General features: G+C 39.2%; 1 protein-coding gene across 6 annotated transcripts in view; it reads right to left on the minus strand.

Annotated features, from left to right (window-relative positions):
• The window catches only part of MCTP1 (multiple C2 and transmembrane domain containing 1), a 571,324-nt gene that overhangs the window by 368,555 nt on the left and 190,701 nt on the right, over nucleotides 1–12,068 (minus strand). The gene's annotated exons all lie outside the window — the stretch shown is intronic.

Raw genomic sequence — 12,068 nt, forward strand, 5'->3', positions numbered from 1 at the left:
CTTGGGTAGGGTTTCCTCTAAGAAATATCCAATGAGAGAAAATAGATTTGTTTAACAGAAGAGAAAGAGAGAGACAGAGAGAGGAGAGAGAGAGAGAGAAAGAGACAAAGTTGGCAGGGTATGAAGGTATGTTAATAGAAGGGTAAAATATTTAATTCCAACAGACAGCAAATATAGGAATCTGATCAGAAGTATTTTTAAAAAGGAAATGAAAACAAAACAAAAACCAAAACCCAGGGAGAGGCTAGTCTAATACCTCAGCTACCTCAGTGGCAGATGACAGATGTGATGATATCTTGCAGCTTTATGTTAATTTTCTATAGTGTCTAACACTCTGGGACACTTGGAGAACAGTAAATATTTCAAGCCATCAAGGACCTGACTGGCCAGGGTCTTTTTTCTACTTAGTTCACTTCCATTTCCTTTGCTGTCCCCAGCAGCTTTCTCCATGTCAGTTTGCATCACTATGGTTTTCACAATTGGGTCAAAAAATAAGGCTTTTATGCCTAATTAAACACCAAGCTAACACACTTTGTCAGTCATTTCTACTTTGAAATTTATGTTTATTGTATTTAGTCTGTCCTTTCCAATCTTACCATACAGGGTCTGTCAAAGAAATTATAAAAAATTTACGTAATATTTGTGTCTAGGGACATTATTTAATATCAATAGTAGTTTTTTTATAGATAAAAGCAAACTAGGCTTAGCTCCAGGGGAAGATTGTGAGCAGGTATCTTTTCTTTTTTTTTTTTTTTTTCAGAGAGAAACTGAAACAACAGAACAGCCTGTGCTACATACATAATTAAAACAGATGTTCTCAATCTTAATTTTCACAGCTCATTTTGACAGCCAAAGAAATGTGCTTGTCTTTTGTATAGTCACATATTTTCTCTCAAATGTGCCCTATTTTTCTCCTCACCCACTGTGGCTGCTCAGAAAGAAAGGGTGGGGTGATGGTGGGTTACAGTGCAGCTGCAAGGACTGTCAAATCACTGGCAGGTCGGGGAGTGGACACAGTGATGAGAGAAATGGGCCATAAACTAACTTTAAAGTCTACACAGCATAAGCATTTGTATGCACTCCTCACTTTGCAGATAAGTTTTCACTGGCTTTATGGGGTCTTTCATGATAGAAGCCAAGTTGATTACATCAAACATAATAAAATAATTGCATACAAGCACATTTCCTTAGTCAACCCAGCCTTTGGGAGCATGGCTTCTTTTTTGTTTTTTTGCAGAATAACATACAGTTTACAGGGATATGCTATATGTTGATGACGCCGGCTTGGTGACTTACCTGTAAGAGCACAGAGTCTGATGTGCTTGTCTGTGTATGGGTGCAAAAACAGAAAGCATGCTGGGGTCACGAAGGCACCCTTTCTTAAGCACACTCTTCTTTGAGCTCCTTGTTTTTAAGCTCCCAGGGATGTCAAGTTGGGGGTCCTTCAGACACAAAAACAAATGACGCCCCCTTTCCGTAAGTGCTGCTGGCAGCTTGGAAATTACAAACTTTAGAAACCACAATAGGGGAAGAACTATCTTCCTGTTCTCTGTGGCGGAGTCTGGCATTTTCATGCCTCTGTCAAGGCACTCTGTTGTTATCTAGGTTTTCTCCTCAGCCACCTATCAGCACCAGGTCCGTGGAAGGCCTACTAGGCCGCAGTCCCAGGCCACATCTGCTGTGAGGCTCCCCTGACCCCAGCCTGCCTCTCACCCTCTGCGGAAGGAGCAGGAGCTGGAGTGTCGCTGCTGGCAGTGCGCCTGCTTTCTGCAGCCTCAGCACTGCTGGCCCTGTGGCAACTTGAGTGCAACACCTGCTCCAATCTCCTCTAATTCTCTTCTCCTTGGTCAATGGGGTTCCAATTCTGCAGTACAGATTGAGGGATACCTTTAGGGAGCTCCGAACCTCTCAAAAGCCACAGCCACTCTGATTCCTTCACAATTGCTCTCAACGCTCTGAGAACTGTTTCAAACCCAGTCTGTTTGGAACCACTCTGGATGCTGACCCAGTTCCTCCCAGCAAAGAACAGTCTGGTCTGATCCAAGTCCAAGCACTACTTCTGTCTCCTCTGCTTTGGGAAGTTGCCCTGTACTGCCCTGGCCCAGAGAGCAACACTCAGGAACTCACCAATTACCTACCAGCCTTTGGCCACGTGTGAGATTGGGGCAGACTGTCTAGAGGAAGAGGTGATTGCAAAGGCAGGCCCAGGTGTGGCTTGGTGAATTCATCCCGCAATAGTTCCATCCCCTAAGAGGGAATGCAGAAGTAGGAACCACAAAGTCTAAGAGGCAGATGAAGCTTATTCTGATCTTAACTAGGGACTATGTGGGAGGGGCTGACTTGGTTAACGTGGTTGCCAGAGTTCGGAAAAGAGGCTGGCATCTCTCAGTGGGGAGGTGGCAATGTCTTGGTTCAAGGGAAATTCCATGGGGTTAGGGTACCAGGGAATGAACCTATTCCCAAGACAAGAAAGCAGGGAATCAGAGCCAAGCCAAATGGACTGGAACAAAGGGGAGGCAAGACGAGGGGTGCTTATCCCTGCAGAGAAATGTGGAACACAGCGGATCTGAGCAGCAGTTCACATACAGAGCTTGCTTGTGAAGGCTAACCAGGTAGGCTGTGGCCACGTGGATCCTCAGCTAACCTGGGCATACCCACAACACCAGATCCGGAGCTCGAAGCGGCACGTGCAGCCCACAAGCCACTGTCTGAGGAACCAGCTGGCCTGGGAGTCATTGATTAGGAGACAGCATGGATCAGAATCTCCTGGAGACCTCTGGCACCATCAGATGCTGTGCTGGGTACTTTATATGCACTTTCTCTAATCCTCACAGACTTTCCAACAGCAGGGAAACCAAAAGTAACTCCACATATCCCCCCTGGTCTCAGCTTAAAAGTCACTTTCTCGGAGAGGACTTCTCCGAGCCTATAATTTAAGTGAACTTCCCCCTTTGTTCTGTATATCATTTTCTACTTTCACTGATGCCACTCAGTATAGCTTACAATTTGATATATCATGAGTGATAGTCATAATGATTTGTTAACGAACATTGTGTCCATTTTTCCTCCACAGTTTTTGGGGGCACAAGCTCTTAAAACAATTTCTGTATCCCTGAATGCAAGCAGGAAAATGCAGTGAAATAGCCAATGCTCTGCATATAAGTACAGAGATCTTGCAGATTGAAAGTTTCGCTCTGTGAAACCGCGGCCACTGCAGACTAATGTAACGAAGAACCAGAATGGCATTCATACTCACATAAATGAGATTGTCTTAAATACAATTTAACATTGACTAGATTTTAAAATCTAGTTAAAATCTGGCAATCATATGCTAGAGGTGAGTGAAGTATTTTACTTCTCTGCTAGGCTTCCAAGAAAACAACAGGTGGAAATATATACATGTAAAAGTTCCTCTAGGGGAATTTTAGTGGACCCATGAGAAAAATAAATCTTCCTTTAAACAAGTTTAACTGATATGCAGGTTTTTAACTGTTAGATTTCTCAGACTCTATTATGAAACTATGCCAGTGTGTGTGTGTGTGTGTGTGTGTGTGTGTGTGTGTGTGTGTGTGTGTGTGTTTGGGGGTTGGTTGGCAAATTGATGCTAAAGCATATTTGTCTTTGGTCCTGGAAGAACCAACATACCCCACCTCTTTTCTAGAGAGTTTGACAAGCTGCTCCTGCGTTCCAGTAAAATCAGGATCAAGAAGCAGTCTGTTAGGTCTGCAGCACAGTAAGCCCTACCCTCTTAACCCTAATTGGATAAACACCAAACAAAACAAATTACATAAGGCCGGAACAAGAGCAAACCAGAGCTTGTAAAGAAGATTCCAATAAATCAGTCTGTTTGTCGCATCACCCTGCATCGTACAAGCTTTTTCAATTTTTGCCCAAGACTGTTTCACATGAATTGATGGCTCTACAGACCATTAGACTAGTGTTGGCTTGAATTATGATCATGTGAAAAAGGCTTGTGCATTGATCATGTGAAAATATTGGCAGCACAAAGGGGCTGATATACTTTGTGTCTAGACTTACGGTTACTAGTTCCAAAGAAGATGTTTTCATTCTCATTTTAGGAGGAGGAAACTAAAGCCCATAGATGTCAAATAATATTCTCAAAGTCACAATATATGTTCAGAGCTAGGTTTAAACGCAAGTGTTCCAGCTCCAAATTTGGACTTTGCTTGGCAACTATTTTCACTGGAGGTCTGGAGGACCTCTTTCTCAAGCCCTGTGCCACATGGCCCACTTTGCTCCGTGTTGCAGCTCATCACACCAGCCCACGGTCACGGTGAAGCTTGCAGGGCCTTCTTTCAGCAGCCCAGCTATCCTGTACAGCTGATCTTTCTCTTTTTTAGGGAGTTTGTCTTAATTTTCTGTCAATCTTGGGCAGAGGAGGGACCACATCCACAATGTGGCACTTGCCAAAGCTATTCTTTGGTTAGCATAATCTCAGTTTCCTTGTCTCATTGGATTTCTCTCATCCAGACTCATGACTCAACTTCTCTTTACTGCTGAGGCTTGGTTGGGAGCCTTTGAATTGGGACTAAGGGTACCCATTCATTGCTTCATTTTGTGACTGTTCTCTCTGGACACCACCCCCTCCAAGCATCTCCTCAACCTTGAGTAGTATGGAGTGAGGAAGTGACTGATTGCACTTTGACTAGACTCCCAGGATAGGGTGTTCTGTGAGTTCACCTATAAAGATCTGTTGTTCACCTATGTCTTTCCAAATGGTTATGCCCATACTCAAAAGGTTTCCCCAAGATATCGAAGAAGGTAACAGTGCTAGGAGGAGGGAACTCACTACATATGCTACAAAAAGGCAAAGTTGAGAGGGAAGGGCAGGAATATGGAACACACAGGAGCTCAGGTGCCTCACTGCAGTGTTCCCTGGTTGATGCCCTGGTTATTGGCTCATCAGACCCTCTCCTTGAAACCTTTTCTTGGTGTCCCAGGTTTTCTTAACTTGGGGTGTGTGTTAGAATTACCTGGGCTATTCTCAAAATTTACATTCTTGAGCTCTGCCCATGACCTAATGATTCAGAATCTCTCAGGCATAGGCCTGGGTTCTCGTAGTTTGGGCAAGATTCCCTGGTGAATCTGCTATACCATGCAGTTGAAGAATCACTGTCCTGTAAGGTGAAAGCCAAGCCTCCAAGCACCATCCACCTGAAGGTGTAGAGGACTGAGCACTTTGAAGTGCTGCTGCTTGAGTGTGGCCACCCAACTTCTGGAGGGGTCACCAAGAGAGGGCTGGCAGCTGCTAGAAAATTACTTTTTTTTTTTTTTTTTTTTGAGATGGAGTTTCACTCTTGTTGCCCAGGCCAGAGTGCAATGGTGTGATCTCGGCTCACCGCAACCTCTGCCTCCATCTCCCGGGTACAAGCAATTCTCCTGCCTCAGCCTCCCAAGTAGCTGGGATTATAGGCATGCACCACCACATCTGGCTAATTTTGTATTTTTAGTAGAGATAGGGTTTCTCCATGTTGGTCAGACTGGTCTTGAACTCCCGACCTCAGGTGATCCGCCTGCCTTGGCCTCCCAAAGTGCTGGGGTTACAGGTGTGAGCCACCGGGCCCAGCCCGCATTACTACTTTGATGACAAAGATATAATTTAGTTATAAAGTATTGTTTAGTAATCAATTGCCATTTATTTTGCTAAATGATTTGAATTGGTGTATATGTTGCTTACTAATACAATAATTTGCATTTATGAAGTTTCAACATGCATTTATTTTTAGGATCTCGAAAGTTGGAGCGAGTGGAGAAGTACAACCAATCTTAGATGTGCACAAGTGGTTAAATGTGGAGCTATCTCTGTGATTACAAGAATATCTGCAGTGCCAGGTGAATAAAAATGAAGGCAAACTTTCAGGTCTGAGGAAAAGCTTCTAGGTAGAATCTGTGGTTCTACCTAGGCCATAAAATATGCCCTTCCAAAAAACAAGGCTCAAAAAATGTTTCGTGGCCAAAAGGAAATTAGGTCAAGCTTAAATTGATTTATGCTGTGTATAATTAACATTTTAATAAGCAGCAAAAAATGAATGCACAATTTGATTACTAAATTCAGATAGGGATGCTTATGTTGACTGATGTTGTAAAAAGATTGAAGAGGTACATGACAGCAACCCCATGCCCAGCTGGGCTCTGTCAGGAGCTGGCTGTATAATCTTGGAAAGTCATTTGATTTTTCTGTGGCAGAATATTTTTTATTTGCAAAATGAGAAGGTTGAGCCAGATGATCTCCAAGGCACCTTGTACAATCAACACCTTGTGAATATGAATTATACCCAATTCAGGTAAAGAAAGGGATCATGGACATTTTATAGCTGGCACAACACTTTGAACTGCTTTGACTCATTGAATTGAACTTTTAAAACAAAGTGACATTTGGTTTTTAACTTTCTCCTTAGTTTTGGTTTACAAAACTTCAATTAAAATTATAAAATGTAAAAATATTACCTCATGAAAACTTGCAAAAATAATAGATACAATGAGGAAGAGATCAGAATATAATGGGAAGAATATTTTAATGTGGCAAATGTAGTTTTCAGTCCTTGATTGATTTCTGAAAAAAATACTAATGTCTGATACACCCAGATGGAGACACACAGCCCTTTGTCTTAAAGCTCCTGCCATGTGGTCTAAAACTTGGGTATATTTTTACCTTATTTGGCTATATTTGATCAGATGTATATTTTGTCTTTTCTCTTTTTTTTTTTTTTTTTTTTTTNTTTTTTGAGACAGAGTCTTGTTCTGTCACCAGGCTGGAGTACAGTGGTGCAATCTCGGCTCACTATCACCTCTGCGTACCGGGCTCAAGCGATTCTCCTGCCTCAGTCTCCCGAGTAGCTAGGACTACAGGTGCATGCCGCGATGTCCAGCTAATTTTTGTATTTTAGTAGAGATGGGGTTTCACCATGTTGGCCAGATGGTCTCTTTGATCAGATATTTTTATGTAAAAGTTTTCTCCTTGTTTCTTCCCCTTAGAAAACTTGGAACAATAACTATCTTAACACTTTTTCTCAAAAGTGACTATTACCATTATCAGTGGCTTCCTGGTGGTAACCTGGATACTTTTGGAATTGTTGTATAGCTTTCAAAAACTCTTGAAAGTTAATATGATGTGTGCTTTTTCAATAATTTAAACCAGTAATAAGGCTACAAAGACTTCTTCTGTCTGATGTGTTAATGATGCAGCAATTTACACATTTAAAGTACAGTAGTTCCCTTATCCCCAGGAAATCTGTTCAAATACCCTCAGTTGATGCCTGAAACACTGGATCGTACTGAACCCTATATATGCTATTTTTTTTCTATACATATATACCTATGATACAGTTTAACTTATAAATTAGGCACAGTAAGAGATAACAACAGTAACAATAATAAAATAGAAAAATTATAATGATGTAATAAAAGTTATATGAATGTGGTCTCTGTCTCTGTCTCTCAAAATATCATACAGCACCATGGGTAACTGAAAACTGAAACCTTGAAAAGTAAAACTGCAGATACAGGCGCAATGACTACTGTACACATTTGCCATGAGACATTCATTCGTATAGTTAAGCATAACATTTTTCAAACTCAAGGCATAAGCTTAGTGAAAATTTTCCAGGTTGATTAAACTTAGAAGTAATTGTTTCAGAATTGATTTCAAGATTCACAGAAACCATTGAGTTGAAAAAGGAAAAAAAAAAAAAGAAATTCCTATCTTAAAATAGTTCATAGACTGTTGGAAAATATGAGAGGGGTGAGAGAACGAATCCTTCATTGATGAATGTTGAAACTGAGCCTCAGACTGTAGTTATGTGGAGTTCAGGTTCCTAGTGGGCCAGGTTAAAGCTGTCCACTGTTGACTTGGAACATGCTATTTCTAGGCTAGAGAAATAACCGCCAGACAGTGAGCCACAGGAATCAAGTATATGTCAAATAACACAAGGCATCTCTACATAGAGAAATAGAATGTCCTCAAAACAGTGACTGTATGCTATTTTGTTTAGGGGTGGGGGAAAATCTATATGATGATCTTTTTTTTTTCTTTTTCCTTTTTGTTTTTAATGACGCCTTTGGGTCAAAGCCAAATGTGTAAATTTCCCAGTAGAGTTGTTTCCATTGTCTAAAACTTTTGACCCTATTTAGTTGTGCTTGATCAAGTATTTTTACAGGAAAATATTCTCTGTATTCCCTCCCCAGCTTGTAAACGTGAAACAATAACATCTTAATACCATCTCTGAAACCTGCAAAATTTCCTAACTCAAGCCCTTAGTCACCTTCCTTATTTTGGAAATGATCACTCACAATTGACTAATTGTGCCAAAAAAAATTTGATTCCCAGACTTCTTAGTTTGAGTTCTCTAATGAAATATTGTGAAGAAAAAAGCTCCCATTCCAAAATGGAAAGAAATGCTGTGTACTTTTGTAAGCAAGCATTTAAATATGATCTTAAAAATACCTTTCTTTTTTGATATTCTGCCATAATTGTTTCTTTTGCATCTTGGTTATTTCTTCATAATAAATTAATTATAAAATAGTCAAAGTTTAACAATTCTCATTAACTTAGGTGTTCAAATTTACTTTGACCTTTTAATTTTATCCCACATCTATCTGTCTCTCTTTTTCTCTGCATATGTATAATGTGTATAAATATACATGTATATATCTGCATACATTTAGTTTTTGAATCAAGGAAGTAAAAGTTATTATGGTTCATTATATATAATTTTTAAAACTAATATGAAATAGGAGAAAAGGCTTGTGGCAAGAAATGGCTTATAGCTGTGTTCATTCCACATTGAAAATTCTCAGACAATAAAAGAAGAGATGAACTTAGGTAAACTCTTTCACATCTCAAACATCATTCCTCTGGGCCCACATTTTCTAGTCTGGTCCCAATCCAGTGTCAGGTACATGAGTCATGACTCATGACTAAGCATGAGTCAAATCAGAAGAGATATGGGGATACCCTCATTTATTCCTACAATCTATCCATCCATCTAGCCACCCACTCATCCATGTATCTACCCATTCATTCAACTATCCTTCCATGTGTCTGTCCAACCATCCACCCACCCACCCACCCACCAATCCATCCATCCATCCATCCATCCATCCATCTATCCATCCACGCATCCATGCATTTATCCATGCATCCATCCGTCCATCTTGTTTGCAAGACCTGAGGAAGCATGAAGGTATGAAAACTACCTAAGAATTTCAAAGATAATTTGTAGAGCCTCTGGGGAAAGCAAATAAAAATAGACCTAGTTGTATGACAAACCTAAACTTCTCCATTCTACAATTCATTCAATGTTCTCCTTCCCAGATAACGACTTTCATCAGGAAATGTTTAGGGAATGAACAGAAAAAAGGCAGACATGACATTGATCTTCTATCAAGATACAAAATTCCCTCAAACTTTCCTGGGACTGTATCAGATAACTACATATAGACTGAAAGCTGTTTCTGCCCTGCACATCAAAAACAACAACAAAAAAGGGAAATCTTTTTGTGTCACCAAAGACTATGATCACCTGCGAGAGCTCTCAGTTATGTATGCTCATTCCAGACACATTTTGCGTTAATAAAAGCCCCTGTCTTAGGTATATTCACAAAACAATTTCAGTATATTTCTGGTATATAAAGTATATAAAGGCCTGGGTTTCACTAAGAATCACAATGTTGCAGTCATTAAAATGATTACATGCAGTAACATTAAAAAGATGTATTTTCCTCTCTGTAGCACTTTAGAGCAGTCATTTCAAATTACTAAAACCAAAGGGATTCTAACAGAAGGTGGCATAGAATGTAGTTAAGTATCTTGGCTCTGCAGCCTGACTATCTAGGTTCAATCCTGGTCATTCTACTACTAATTGTGTGATGTCAGGAATAAGTCACTTAATATCCTTATACTTCAGTTTCTCCATCATAAAAAGGGAATAATAATAATAATAGTACCCATATGTCATCAGGCTGCTGTAAGAAAAATAGTTCATAAATGGTTATTATACATACAGTCTGACTTAAATCGAGGCAGTATTATTTTCATCTTGGAGAGAAATCACTATGGAATGAGATTTGGAACTTGATTTATTATATTTCAGTATGCTGTAAATTGCCGTAAATAAATATTACTAATCCTATTCCACTAGTGAAATGACTCAAGCAAAGGGAGACTAAGTGACTAATTTCAGTATCTCAACTAAATTAAGATGGAATTAAAACCCAACAAACCATCTCCATAGCTTTCCTACTTGGGTTTACCTCAGGGGGACATGCATTACAAATCTCAGCAGCTGTAACAATAGACTCTCCTGGTGAATTCAAAATGTTTCATCTACCTTGATGTTCACAGGATCACTAATATTTACGAGGCACCTGTGGGAAGTATGCGACTGTCACCTAGGATTACTTCGTTCCTAACTCTGCAGCTGGAAAAGCAAAATCAAAAAAAGACAAGAGCTTCATTGTCGCCTCCAGAACTAGAGGTTTTCTCTGATATTACAAAGAAGAGTTGATTCTTCCCACTGCACTCCTATAGCCCAGGGTTTTGTCACATAGACCATATGCTATCTGTATGCATTTATATTTAGCAAAAAAAAATACATACCTATTTATTCCATCTGTTTACCTTTATCACCTAATGGTCACATAGCAGATTTGTATAGTTCTTGGAATCAAGGCAAACATGAACTTTATTACAAAGCAGAGCTAGGATTTATTCATAAGATAGCATGATGATAAATTCCACTTATCCCTTGAAACTATACATTGCAGCACAGGATATGAAGATAGCATACACTTTTCATAAGAGTTATATTTTTTATTAAAAGAAATGGTGATCATGTTTTGAATTTTGAGGAGTAAGGAATAACTTTTATTAATTCGATCAGTACAAGAAAACTTTTAATTAATTGTCTTCTAAATCTCAAGAGGTTTTAAAGCAAAGTTTTATTTTCAAATCTACCATGTTCACTGGTATGGTAGGACATATATCATTAACTTCTTTAATTGTGAAAAGTCATCTTTTTCTCTTCTCACAGCCCTGAAAAAGAATACAGTTCTATACATATAAAATAGCAGGTCAATTCTAACAGAAAGGGATGGAAGTTCATTGGTTGTTTACATTTTTCCTGTCTCTTTTTTAAAGGTAAGCTTTGGAGGAATCTCTTTTTGCTAATCACTTTCAACAAATACAGTGTATCAAAACAATCTACCATACCATCTCCAATACTAAAAGATACAAAATCTACCCCTGTCCTTTAAGCATGTGTACTTTTATGGCTCATTTCCCAGAGTAGGAACTTAGACATTTGTACTGTGGCAATAGCTAAGAAATTGCAAAAGTCAGATGTTACATTTTGATAATCATTCCACAAATCCATGCTCCATCAAACTAGACCAAACAGAGAATCCCCAGCCCACAAAACCTGCAAAGGAGGCAATATTCTCCAATTTGGAATACTGCCTTCAAATATGTGTGGAAGTTGAAATAATTTCAATTTCCACTCCAAAGAAGAGGTGAATCACCATATACCTTCCATCAGCTCATTAACCCCTTGACCTCTGCAAAAACATGAATTATTGAATGTATATCTAATGAAAAGTAATTTCCATGTTTTAGTTAGAATCTAGCAACTTTGCAGTGGGTATGATTTTGAATAGAAATGAAATCATCACCAAGCATGATAGTAAGTCAATTAATAAGTATGAAAGAATTCATAATGCCAACCGTTAGCAGACACATTTTGGAAAACCTCAAGTCATTAATATCTTGCTAATTCAGTTATAGCTCTTGAAATCAAATTAACCTTCTCTAGCTGAAAGGAATTTAAAGGCTTTAAAATGAGTATCCAAAGTTATGTGGATACCAAATACCACTTTAAACACTGATTTGATGTTATTTCTTCATCCAATATAAGGCCAAGACAACATTCCTGTCTTTCACCCAAACCTTTGAATAAGCTTTAAGCAAGCTTAAAGAATTTGAAAAATAAACCTCTCAGTCATTCCCTATCCGCAGATTTCTCTAGTCACACAATTTGTACGAGTGTCTCCAA

Source organism: Cebus imitator, unplaced genomic scaffold, assembly GCF_001604975.1.
Source record: "Cebus imitator isolate Cc_AM_T3 unplaced genomic scaffold, Cebus_imitator-1.0 Scaffold515, whole genome shotgun sequence".
Lineage (NCBI taxonomy): Eukaryota > Metazoa > Chordata > Mammalia > Primates > Cebidae > Cebus > Cebus imitator.